Source organism: Salmo salar, chromosome 29 (assembly GCF_965601325.2).
Source record: "Salmo salar chromosome 29, fSalSal1, whole genome shotgun sequence".
Lineage (NCBI taxonomy): Eukaryota > Metazoa > Chordata > Actinopteri > Salmoniformes > Salmonidae > Salmo > Salmo salar.
Genome location: NC_138319.1, coordinates 12976817 through 12990552, shown reverse-complemented (window position 1 = coordinate 12990552; position 13736 = coordinate 12976817).

The following is a 13736-nucleotide window of genomic DNA, read 5'->3' as shown; positions in this document are numbered from 1 at the left end:
ACTAAAATCTGCAGAGCTGGGATGGTTGTATCACCCATATATATAACATTCTATTGATTGCAAGGATTTTATATAATAATTTAAATTGAAAAATGAAGTTTTGAATCCAGCACAGTTTTGTGTATCAGTTCATTATCCATGTGCCATGGAATCGGAACATAAAAAATCTCTTCCCAACTATTTTGTAATCTATATGGCACAGCTGACAATTTTTTGGTCCTTAAATTAAACTGGTATACTTTTTTATTTATCACAACTTTCTTTAACCAATTTTGATCTTTAATGCAGGGCCGACAGACAAGTTCCTTACTTTCTCCCTTTCCACTTGCCTCTTCCATTTCTGCGGTAATGCTGCAAATAGTTTGGGTCGAGCAGACATTCCCAAATATTTTTGTTAGCCGCAAGTGTGACATACCTCCACCAGTCCTATTTATGATATAATTTGCAAACATTATACTGATTTTAATTTTTAAAATGTTTTTTATATATATTTTTTTATATAAATGTTTTTTTTATTTTTATCAATTAGTATATTTCAGTTTAACTATAATATTTTTGGACCATGGGGTGAGACATTCTTATTAATCTGATAGACAACAGGTTTGGATTTAAGTATAACTTTTGTATGACTGAAGCCTTTAGTGAGAGATCTAATGCTTTAATATGTAATAATTTCTGCCCTCTGAATTCATATTAATTATATAAATAGGCCTGTGTAATTCTGTCTGGCATGTAGTTCCAAATAAAATGGAATACGTTTCGCTCATATAATTTAAAAAACAAGTCACTACGTCTAGGGAAGACTATAAGCAAATAGGTAAACTGGGATATGACTAAAGAGTTAATCAGGGTGATATTTTCCTTTCCATGGTAACAACATCTTATCTATTTTTGCTAACTTTCTATTCAAGTGTTTTGTAGTGAGATAATTTATTTATTTTGGGATAAGAATACAGAGTATGTCCCCTTCACTGTCAGATTATGTTATTGGTATGTAAAATGTAAAAGTATTTTCTTTTTTTGTGATCCAATATGTCATATAATACTCTTATCATAATTTGAGAGGGAGAGTTTAGATCCTCTGTGAGGCTGTGGAGGGATCCAAATTGTGGATTTAAAAGAAAACATGAATCATCGGCGTACAAGAACACCTTTGTTTTTGAGCCCTGGTTTTCTAGCCCCTTGATATTATTGTTGGATCTCATTTCAATTGATAACATTTTGATGGCCATAATAAATAGATATGTATACAGTGGACAACCTTGTTTTACTCCTCTTGACAGTTTAATACAATCTGAGAAGTAGCCATTATTTACTATTTTACACCTAGGGTTACTATTATTAACTATACATAACTTTAACCCATTGTATAAGCGATTCTCTAAAATTGAAATATTCCAGGCATTTATATATACAGTTAATGTTGGAAATGTACATACACTTAGGTTGGAGTCATTAATACTCGTTTTTCAACCACTCCACAAATTTCTTGTTAACAAACTATAGTTTTGACAAGTTGGTTAGGACATTTACTTTGTGCATGACACATATCACCATTACCTGAAGGCCGCTCACCAAAGAAGCTCCAAAACCGCCATAAAAAAGCCAGACTACGGTTTGCAACTGCACATGGGTACAAAGATCGTACTTTTTGGAGAAATTTCCTCTGGTCTGATGAAACAAAAATAGAACTGTTTGGCCATAATGACCATCGTTATGTTTGGAATAAAAAGCGGAGGCTTGCAAGCCGAAGAACACCATCCCAACCGTGAAGCACGGGGGTGGCAGCATCATGTTGTGGGGGTGCTTTGCTGCAGGAGGGACTGATGCATTTCACAAAATAGATGGCATCACGAGGCAGGAAAATTATGTGGATATATTGAAGCAACATCTCAAGACATCAGTCAGGAAGTTAAAGCTTGGTCTCAAATGGGCCTTCCAAATGGACAATGACCCCAAGCATACTTCCAAAGTTGTGGCAAAATGGCTTAAGGATAACAAAGTCAAGGTATTGGAGTGGCCATTACAAAGCCCTGACCTCAATCCTATAGAACATTTGTGGGCTGAACTGAAAAAGCGTGTGCGAGCAAGGAGGCCTACAAGCCTGACTCAGTTATACCAGCTCTGTCAGGAGGAATGGGCCAAAATTCACCCAACTTATTTTGGAAAGCTTGTGGAAGGCTACACGAAATGTTTGACCCAAGTTAAACAATTTAAAGGCAATGCTACCAAATACTAATTGACTGTATGTAAACTTCTGACCCACTGGGAATGTGATGAAAGAAATAAAAGCTGAAATAAATCATTCTCTCAACTATTATTCTGACATTTCACATTCTTAAAATAAAGTGGTGATCCTAACTAACCTAAAACAGGGAATTCTTACTAGGATTAAATGTCAGTAATTGTGACAAACTCAGTTTAAATGTAATTGGCTTAGGTGTATGTAAACTTCCGACTTCAACTGTAAAGTCAAGTCGTACTTTATCAAAAGCCTTTTCAAAAAGTGTTCTGTTGTTTCCAGTACTTGTCTTATATTATCTCCAATGTCTCGTCCATGTAAAAAAACCTGTCTGATTACAATGATATATGACAATACTTTTTAATTTTATGCGCTATGCATTTTGCTAGAATCTTTGCATCACAACACTGAAGTGTAAGGGCCCTCCAATTTTTTAAATGGACTGGATATTTATATTTACCACTTGGGTCCTGTTTCAGTAATAATGAAATCAGACCTTCTTGTTGAGTATCTGATAATCTACCATTGTTATTGGAGTGGTTAAAACATGCTAATAACGGTCTTCTGAGTACATCAAAAAAAGGTTTGGTATACCTCAACTGGGATACCATCCAGCCCTGGAGTTTTCCCAGACTTAAAGGCTTTAATTGTATCAATACGTTTCTCCTCTGTAATTTGGCCTTCACATGAGTCTTTCTGTACAGCTGTTCATTTTCTATTGTTAGTAGAACAAAAATCTTTGTTACTAATACTTTGTTTTAGGCCTCCAGAGTGGTGCAGCGGTTTAAAGGCACTGCATTGCAGTGTTAGCTGTGTCACTAGAGATCCTGGCTCTGTTGCAGCCGGCCGTGACCGGGAGACCCATGGGTCGGTGCACAATTGGCCCAGCGTCGTCCGGGTTTGGGGAGGGTTTGACAGGAGGCCGACAGGGATGTTTTTGTCCAATCGTGCACAAGCAACTCCTGTGGTGGGCTGGGCGCAATGCACGCTGACACGGTCTCCAGGTTTACGGTGTTTCCTCCAACACATTGGTGCGACTGGCTTCCGGATTAAGAGGGCATTGGGTCAAGAAGCAGTGCGGCTTGGCTGGGTTATGTTTCAGAGGACGCACAGCTCTTGACCTTCGCCTCCCCCGAGTCCGTAGGGGAGTTGCAGCAATGGGACAAGACTGTAACTACCAATTGGATACCACGAAATTGGGGCGAAAAAGGGATAAAAAAATAATAAATAAAATAAAGTACTTTGCTTCCTCTATCAATATATTGTTTGGTGAATCATGGGTGACTCTGTTATTTGTAACACGTTTCAGTAAATTATTATAATTTTTTTTTTTAAGAATTTGGTGCATTTTTCCCCATATTCCATCCAGTTCACTTTATTTTTTTATCTTTTTTGAATAAGTTTCTCCATTTCTTTTAGTTTTTCCACTAACTTATTCTGTGCCTCTACGGTACAGTTTTTATTTATATTTATATGTACTGTTAGTCCCTCTATTTCCTTTGTTAATATGAACTCTTTTGACCTAAATTGCTTTTGTTTTAAAGACGAGTATTGAATTGCATGGCCTCTAAAGGCACATTTAAAAGTGTCCCACTCAATAAGGGGATTTGCTGTTCCTATGTTATGTCGGAAAAAGTAAGTTATAAATTCTTCTGTCCTGGTTTAAAACTATTTGTCATCCAATAGGCTTTGATTACATTTCCAATACCCTCACCCACATGGACATTCTGTAAGACTAATGTGTATGCCAAATATTTGATGGTTCGACCACTTTTTAAACTTTTGGTGCCGGCGAGAATGACATAAGAAAGAAGTGAAGATGACTAGGTTCAATGAGCCTCTGCCAGGTATATCTCACTAGGTCAGGATATTTAAGCCTCCATTTATCCACTAGTTCCAATATAACCATGATATTTGTGATTTCCTTTAGTGCGTAAGGGTGATAGTTTGTAGTTTGATTTCCTTTACGGTCCATTAAGGTATTTAAAACCGTATAGTAATCTCCAACCTTAATAATAGAGTTGTGTATTGCTTGTAGGGTTGATAAATGAATGACATAAGAAAGTAGTGCTTTTAACATAGAGTGCATTCAGAAAGTATTCACTAGTGATGTTACATTTGATACCAGCGCTCTGAGGCATGCATCAAAATCCCTAAGCAGTTTAATTCGAAGCAGTGTGCTGATGCTTGTATTACTTTATGAGAAGCACGTGATCAATGATGTCCAAAGTTCATTTTGTGGAACAACCACCTGATTGGTTTGGTATTGGTATGGTAGAAGACAAAATGGCTAACCTGCGCAAGCGCTACGGCGTGTGCGACGTCATCTATAATAATTTGGCCGTTCTAAATTATTTTACCAGCAGGTGTCACTAGTGTACAACCTGTTGCTCAAAGCCTCGAGTAATGAACCCATTTTCAACGCAATCTGATGGAAGGCTCAATGCTTCAGGAAGCTTTGTTTCCCCATCACTAGTATTCACACCCCTTGTACTTTCCCTTTCCTGTCCCTTTCCACATTCTGTTGTGTTACAGCCTGAATTTAAATTGATTAAATTGAGATTTTTTTGTAACTGGCTTACACACAGCACCCCATATGTCAAAGTGGAATTATGTTTTTAGAAAAATAAATGAAAATCTAAAATGTCTTGAGTCAAAAAGTATTCAACCCCTTTCTTATGGCAAGCCTAATTAAGTTCAGGAGTAAAATGTTGCTTAACAAGTCACTTAATAAGTTGCATGGGCTCACTCTGGGTGCAATAATAGTGTTAACCTTACTGTTAGACAATGGTAAGGTCCCTCAGTCAAGCAGTGAAATACAGATTCAACCATAAAGACCAGGGAAGTTTTCCATTGCCTCGCAGCTATTGGTAGATTGGTAAAAAAAAAAGCAGACATTGAATATCCCTTTGAGAATGGTCTAGTCTTCGTGCTGCTGTGCTGTTTGTTTCTACTTGGCTACCTGCCAAACTTTTCCATTTTTACTTTTATTAACCGTTTAATCAAACTCTGCATTTAACACATTTACCAACGTCTTCGCTTTTTCCTCGATCAACTTTATTCTTTAAACTTTTTCACCCCGGACGCTTTATCTGGACATGGTTTTACAGAACCTCCAACAGCCGAAAAAGCTAAGTAGTAACATCAACACTATGCCTTCTAATTGCAGTCGCTGTACTCATAATATACAGGAGAACTATCGCCTTATGGTGAGGATAGCCATGTTGTAAGCCCAGATTCTGATGCAATTGTTAGATAAGGGCAATTTAAGTGTAGAAAGGATGAAACAGCGTCTGTGCCACCAGTAACTACAGATAGTAATATAAATCCTCCCTCACAGTCCCCTCAGCTGGACAATTTTCTCAAGGCTTCTGGAAAGAAATGCTGTCGGCATGCTCAACCGGTGTCACTCATTCAGCCGACACAAACTTTCAACCGGTTCTCCCCATTAAGCAACGAGTCGGAGTCAGAGGCCGAGCCTTCTCAGGTCTCTCCTCCACCCATTACGGGGTCTGAGCAACCAAAGGTTCCTACCAGTAGCTCTGACAAATTGAAAACCCTAGATATTGGGGACTCCATTATCCGCAATATTAGACTTAATATAATCTTCCAGTGATCATACACTGTTTACCAGGGGGCAGGGCTACTGACGTAAAGGCTAATCTGAAGAGGGTGTTGGCTAAGGCTAAAACTGGCGAGCGTAGAGAGTATAGGGATATTGTTTTCCACGTCAGCACCAACGATGTTAGGATGAAACAGTCAGAGGTCACCAAGCACATCATAGCTTCAGCATGTAAATTAGCCAGAAAGATGTGTTGGCATCGAGTAATTGTCTCTGGCCACCTCCCAGTTAAAGGGAGTGATGTGCTCTACAGCAGAGTCTCACAACTCAATCGCTGGTTGAAAACTGTTTTCTGCCCTTCAGAAAATATATAATTTGTAGATAATTGGCCCTCTTTCTGGGACTCACCCACAAACAGGACAAAGCCTGGCCTGTTGAGGACTGACGGACTCCATCCTAGCTGGAGGGGTGCTCTCATCTTATCTATCAACATAGACAGGGCTCTAACTAATCTAGCTCCATGATGAGATAAGGTGCAGGCCAGGCAGCAGGCTGTTAGCCAGCCTGCCAGCTAGTGGAGTCTGCCACCAGCACAGTCAATGTAGTCAGCTCAGCTATCCCCATTGAGACCGTCTTTCTGCCTCGATCTAGGTCGAACTAAGGCGGTGTTCACCTTAGCAATCTCACTGGAATAAAGACCTCCTCCATTTCTGTCATTATTGAAAGAGATTGTTGTCTTGGAGACAACTTATAGACTTGTTTACGTGCTGCTGTGCGGTTTGTTGCTAACCTTACTTTGCTGCCTGCCAACCTTACGGTTTTTACTTTTTAATTACCATTTTATATATATATATACTTTTTCCCTCGCTCAACTTTTTTCATTCAACTTTTTCACCCTGGACGCTTTATCTGGATGTGGTTCGTCAGGACCTCCACGAGCCGAAGCTAAGTAGTAACATTAACATTATGCCTTCTAATTACAGTCGCTGTACTCATAATATACAGTCGTGGCCAAAAGTTTTGAGAATGACACAAATATTAATTTTCACAACGTCTGCTGCCTCAGTTCGTATGATGGCAATTTGCATATACTCCTGAATGTTATGAAGAGTGATCAGATGAATTGCAAAGTCCCTCTTTGCCATGCAAATGAACTGAATCCACAAAAGACATTTCCACTGCATTTCAGCCCTGCCACAAAAGGACCAGCTGACATCATGTCAGTGATTCTCTCGTTAACACAGGTGTGAGTGTTGACGAGGACAAGGCTGGAGATCACTCTGTCATGCTGATTGAGTTCCAATAACAGACTGGAAGCTTCAAAAGGAGGGTGGTGCTTGGAATCCTTGTTCTTCCTCTGTCAAACATGGATACCTGCAAGGAAACACGTGCCGTCATCATTGCTTTGCACAAAAAGGGCTTCACAGGCAAGGATATTGCTGCCAGTAAGATTGCACCAAAATCAACCATTTATTGGATCATCAAGAACTTCAAGGAGAGCGGTTCAATTGTTGTGAAGAAGGCTTCAGGGTGCCCAAGAAAGTCCAGCAAGTGCAAGGACCGTCTCCTAAAGTTGATTCAGCTGCGGGATCGGGACACCACCAGTACAGAGCTTGCTCAGGAATGGCAGCAGGCAGGTGTGAGGCATCTGCATGCACAGTGAGGCAAAGACTTTTGGAGGATGGCCTGGTGTAAAGAAGGGCAGCAAAGAAGCCACTTCTCTACAGGAAAAACATCAGGGACAGACTGATATTCTGCAAAAGGTACAGGATTGGACTGCTGAGGTCTGAGGTAAAGTCATTTTCTCTGATGATTCCACTTTCCGATTGTTTGGGGCATCCGGAAAAAAGCTTGTCTGGAGAAGACAAGGTGAGCGCTACCATCAGTCCTGTGTCATGCCAACAGTAAAGCATCCTGAGACCATTCATGTGTTGGGTTGCTTCTCAGCCAAGGGAGTGGGCTCACTCACCATTTTGCCTAAGAACACAGCCATGAATTAAGAATGGTACCAACACATCCTCCGAGAGCAACTTCTCCCATCCAGGAACAGTTTGGTGACTAACAATGCCTCTTCCAGCATGATGGAGCACCTTGCCATAAAGCAAAAGTGATAACTAAGTGGCTCGGGGAACGAAACATCGATATTTTGGGTCCATGGCCAGGAAACTCCCCAGACCTTAATCCCATTGAGAACTTGTGGTCAATCCTCAAGAGGCGGGTGGACAAACAAAAACCCACAAATTCTGACAAACTCCAAGCATTGATTATGCAAGAATGGGCTGCCATCAGTCAGGATGTGGCCCAGAAGTTAATTGACAGCATGCCAGGGCGGATTGCAGAGGTCTTGAAAAAGAAGGGTCAACACTACAAATATTGACTCTTTGCATCAACTTCATGTAATTGTCAATTAAAGCCTTTGACACTTATGAAATGCTTGTAATTATACTTCAGTATTCCATAGTAACATCTGACAAAAATATCTAAAGACACTGAAGGAGCAAACTTTGTGGAAATTAATATTTGTGTCATTCTCAAAACTTTTGGCCATGACTGTATAGGAGAACAATTGCCTTATGGCGAGGATAACTGTGCTGCAAGCCCAGCATCAGACACAATCATTACTCAAGGGTAATTTAAGCGTAGGAAAGGATGAACCAGTGTCTGTGCCACCAATCAGTACAGATAGTAGTATAAATCTCCTCGCACAGAACCCGCAGCAGGACAATTTTCTCATGGCTTCTGGAAGGAAATGCCGTAGGAAAGCTCAACCGATTTCGCTCATTCAACCGACAGAAACTTTCAACCATGGGTTCTCCCCAATAAGTAACGGGTTGTGCAGGGCTACTGACGTAAAGGCTAATCTGAAGAGGGTGTTGGCTAAGGCTAAAACTGGCGAGCGTAGAGAGTATAGGGATATTGTTTTCCACGTCGGCACCAACGATGTCAGGACAATTTTCTCATGGCTTCTGGAAGGAAATGCCGTAGGAATGCTCAACCGGTGTCACTCATTCAGCCGAGAGAAACTTTCAACCGGTTCTCCCCATGAAGTAACGGATCGGAGTCAGAGGCCGAGCCTTCTCTGGTTTCTCCTCCTCCCGTTACGGGGTCTGAGACGCCGAAGCCTCCCACCATTAGTTCTGACAAATTGAAAACCCTAGTCATTGGCGACTCCATTACCTGTAGTATTAGACTTAAAATGAATCATCTAGCGATCATACACTGGGGGCAGGGCAACTGACGTTGAGGCTAATCTGAAGATGGTGCTGGCTAAGGCTAAAACTGGCAAGTGTAGAGAGTATAGGGATAATGTTATCCACGTCGGCACCAACGATGTTAGGATGAAACAGTCTAAGTACGGTAATGGAACATTTAGACTTTTCGGCTCTCGTTCCGCTCTCGCGCGTTATGCCTTTGGATAAGTGATCTGTACGCAAGAACAAAACAGAGGTATTTGGACATAAATATGGATTATTTGGAACAAAAACAACATTTCTTGTGGAAGTAGCAGTCCTGGGAGTGCATTCTGACGAAGATCAGCAAAGGTAATACAATATTTCTAATACTAATTCTGAGTTTAGGTTGTCCCGAATTTGGCGGGTGTCTGAATAGCTAGCCGTGATGGCTGAGCTATGTACTCAGAATATTGAAAAATTTGCTTTCTCCATAAAGCTATTTTAAAATCTGACACAGCGGTTGCATAAAGGAGTAGTCTATCTATAATTCTTAAAATAATTGTTATGTATTTTGTCAACGTTTATGATGAGTATTTTTGTAAATTGATGTGCACATTCACCGGTCGTTTTGGTGGGAATACATTTTCTGAATATCACGCGCCAATGTAAAATGCTGTTTTTGGATATAAATATGAACTTTATCGAACAAAACATACATGTATTGTGTAACATAATGTCCTAGGAGTGTCATCTGATGAAGATCGTCAAAGGTTAGTGCTTCATTTCGCTGTGTTTTGGGTTTTATTGACACATGTCCTTGCTTGGAAAATGGCTGTGTGATTATTTTTGTCTATGTACTCTCCTAACATAATCTAATGTTTTGCTTTCACTGTAAAGCCTTTTTGAAATCGGACAATGTGGTTATATTAACGAGAATTGTATCTTTAAAATGGTGTAAAATAGTCGTATGTTTGAGAAAGTTGAATTATGACATTTTGTTGTTTTTGAATTTTCCGCCCTGATATTTCACTAACTGAGGATCTAAATGTAACCTTAACAGAAAATTCACAAGCCCTGAAGCAAGAAAGAAAATGGCACTCCACCAAACTGGAAGTCATCCGACTAGCTTGGAAAGACAGTACTGTGCAATATCGAAGAGCCCTCACTGCTGCTCGATCATCCTATTTTTTCAAAGTATTTGAGGAGAATAAGAACGATCCAAAATACATTTTTGATACTGTCGCAAAACTAAAAAGCAGCATTCCCCAAGAGAAGATGGCTTTCACTTCAGCATTGATGAACTTTTTTGATGAAAATATCATAATCATTAGAAAGCAAATTAAGGACTTGTTGTTTTCAGTAATATGGTGTCGTAGCTCAGTTGAGTATTGAATACTATTGCTTTAAGAATGTTTCAGGCACGTTGTGCGTAAACGAAGGTGTGGGGATTGTACAAGCTGTTAACATGTTGATCTGAAGTAAAGACGTTCAGTTTAATTGCACAACAAGCCTCCTTGCATTTGTAACATTTGGCGACGAGGATGGCCGAGTTCTGCTTACCTCCACCATCTCCATTTCTCCCTCTCCCTGGAGATCCACCTGTTCCGTGGAATTGCTTGTTTCAATCCTTTCAGTTGTATATAGAAGCTAGCTAGCTAACGAAGAACAACAAAGAATATCTAGTTAACAGAAGAAAAGAAAGAGAAAATCAGGACAGAAGAAAAAGGATATCAAAGTGAAACAGTTCTCTAAAGACACAAGAGACAATAATACAAGAAACAACACTTCTGTAGCTTGTCAACTATGTGTCTGTCTATCCCTGTTCTCTCCTCTCTGCACAGGAATCTGTCTCCGCACCATGCGCTCTCACCACTGGTGTCCCCCAGGGCTCTGTTCTAGGCCCTCTCCTATTCTCGCTATACACCAAGTCACTTGGCTCTGTCATATCCTCACATGGTCTCTCCTATCATTGCTATGCAGACGACACACAATTAATCTTCTCCTTTCCCCCTTCTGATAACCAGGCGGCGAATCGCATCTCTGCATGTCTGTCAGACATATCAGTGTGGATGACGGATCACCAGCTCAAGCTGAACCTCGGCAAGATGGAGCTGCTCTTCCTCCCGGGGAAGGACTGCCCGTTCCATGATCTCGCCATCACGGTTGACAACTCCCTTGTGTCCTCCTCCCAGAGTGCTAAGAACCTTGGCGTGATCCTGGACAACACCCTGTCGTTCTCCACTAACATCAAGGCGGTGACCCGATCCTGTAGGTTCATGCTCTACAACATTCGCAGAGTACGACCCTGCCTCACACAGGAAGCGGCGCAGGTCCTAATCCAGGCACTTGTCATCTCCCGTCTGGATTACTGCAACTCGCTGTTGGCTGGGCTCCCTGCCTGTGCCATTAAACCCCTACAACTCATCCAGAACGCCGCAGCCCGTCTGGTGTTCAACCTTCCCAAGTTCTCTCACGTCACCCCGCTCCTCCGCTCTCTCCACTGGCTTCCAGTTGAAGCTTGCATCCGCTACAAGACCATGGTGATTGCCTACGGAGCTGTGAAGGGAACTGCACCTCCATACCTTCAGGCTCTGATCAGGCCCTACACCCAAACAAGGGCACTGCGTTCATCCACCTCTGGCCTGCTGGCCCCCCTACCTCTGAGGAAGCGCAGTTCCCGCTCAGCCCAGTCAAAACTGTTCGCTGCTCTGGCACCCCAATGGTGGAACAAGCTCCCTCACGACGCCAGGACAGCGGAGTCAATCACCACCTTCCGGAGACACCTGAAACCCCACCTCTTTAAGGAATACCTAGGATAGGATAAAGTAATCCTTTTAACCCCCCCCCCCCCCTTAAAAGATGTAGATGCACTATTGTAAAGTGGTTGTTCCACTGGATATCATAAGGTGAATGCACCATTTTGTAAGTCGCTCTGGATAAGAGCATCTACTAAATGACTTAAATGTAAATGTAATGTAAATGTATATGGTAGCTATCAATCTGCATGGAGCTGCCGACCTCACGAAAACGGCCGGTTCTACTCCACTGTCTTGGCACTGAGGGATAATGTGTCTTCTCCACTCTACAGCCAGTGGATAACAAGTATACATCGGCGGTCCAAGCTCTGGAGGAACACTACAGTGGCTCACACAGTGTGATCATGCATCATTTTCTCTTCAGACAACGAGCTCAACTGCCAAGTGAGTCCGTAGCACAGTTTGTCTCCTCCTTGACAGAGCTAGTGGGACCATGCAGATTCGAAAACAAATTTTTATGTGATCAGTTCATTGAAAAAACTTAACGTGCTGCACTGAGGGAGAAATTGTTGTTAGAGACCGATGATCTGACACTGGAGAAAGCATTTAATATTGGAAAACAAATGGAAGTTGCTCTCGCTGACCTACATAAACTACAGAGCGCATATCAGGGGCAGGGCTTCACACACTGGCGGAGGCACCAGTGCAGAATTCGCAGGAAACCACTGGGGGGCGACGTTGTTCAAATTGTAGCTCCAGTAGGCATGCTACAAGAGCATCAACATGTCCAGCAAAGGGGCAACGATGCAAGAACTACAACAAATACAATAATTTTGCCCATTGTTGTCGTTCAGCAGCAGCAGGACAGCATCGTGCAGATGCAGGTCGAAGTTCACCAGTCCCCATTAACTCTGTACATGATGACTCAGTTGTGTTCAAGAAATGTGACTGCTACATTGAGGGTGTTAAAACCTCACTGGTGATTGACACTGGAGCAAAACTGTCACTTTTGAAGAAAGACATTTATGAATCATTCTTCTCACATGTTCCACTGCAGAGACCAGCAGTATCTCTCTACAGCTACAACCACACACTGATCTCAATCACTGGGACTGTCTCACTGCCAGTCTGTTAGAACAACAAAACCACACCGGCCACCCAGTTCTACGTTGCAACAGATGGCGCTAACATCCTGGGACTGGACAATTTTCATGCCCTAGGGTTCAAGCTGTCAGATTCAACTGGTGCACATGTGCAGCACTCACAACTGTTTGAGGGGCTAGGTCACCTCAGAGGTTTTGTCCATCGGCCTACAGTCAACAAAGATGTCAAGCCAGTAATCCAGCTATTGTGGAGAGTTCCGCTGACCCTTTTGACAAGGGACTTGACAACCTCCTGGAGGATGACATCATCAAGCCCATTGACGCCTCGCCATGGGTCTCTAACCTGGCCTTTGCACCCAAGAAAAATGGCGATCTTCGGATCTGCATGGACCTCAGGGCTGTGAACAAGCGATTATTCCCAACATGTACCCGCTACCAACCGCTGAGGAGCTCACAACCCATTTTTATGGGTCCACGGTATTCAGCAAAATTGAGCTGAGACAGGGATACCTACAAAACTATACATAGAAAACTATATCCCTGCCCTACTTATGATTTATAAGTATATCTCGCCTATTATACTATGCCTTCTCCATTTTGGAAACTTTATCGATCGGGAGCAGCTTTTGACTGTTGTATCTGGTCTCACGTATAATATACGACTTTTGACATCTCCAATCTCACGCCCCTTCTTTTAGGTCTCCCTTCTAATATACTTTTGATCAGTTACTTTTAGATCTCAATATTAGCTAGGTTACATTGGTACTGCAGATACCCCGTGTCATTTCGGACAAGTCACTAGGGACTTCGCTTCCTAGGTGGAGCTACACCCAATTCCTATCTTCCAATTGCATAGAATACTTTGTTCCCTTTAAAACTTTTCTCTACACAAAATTCTAA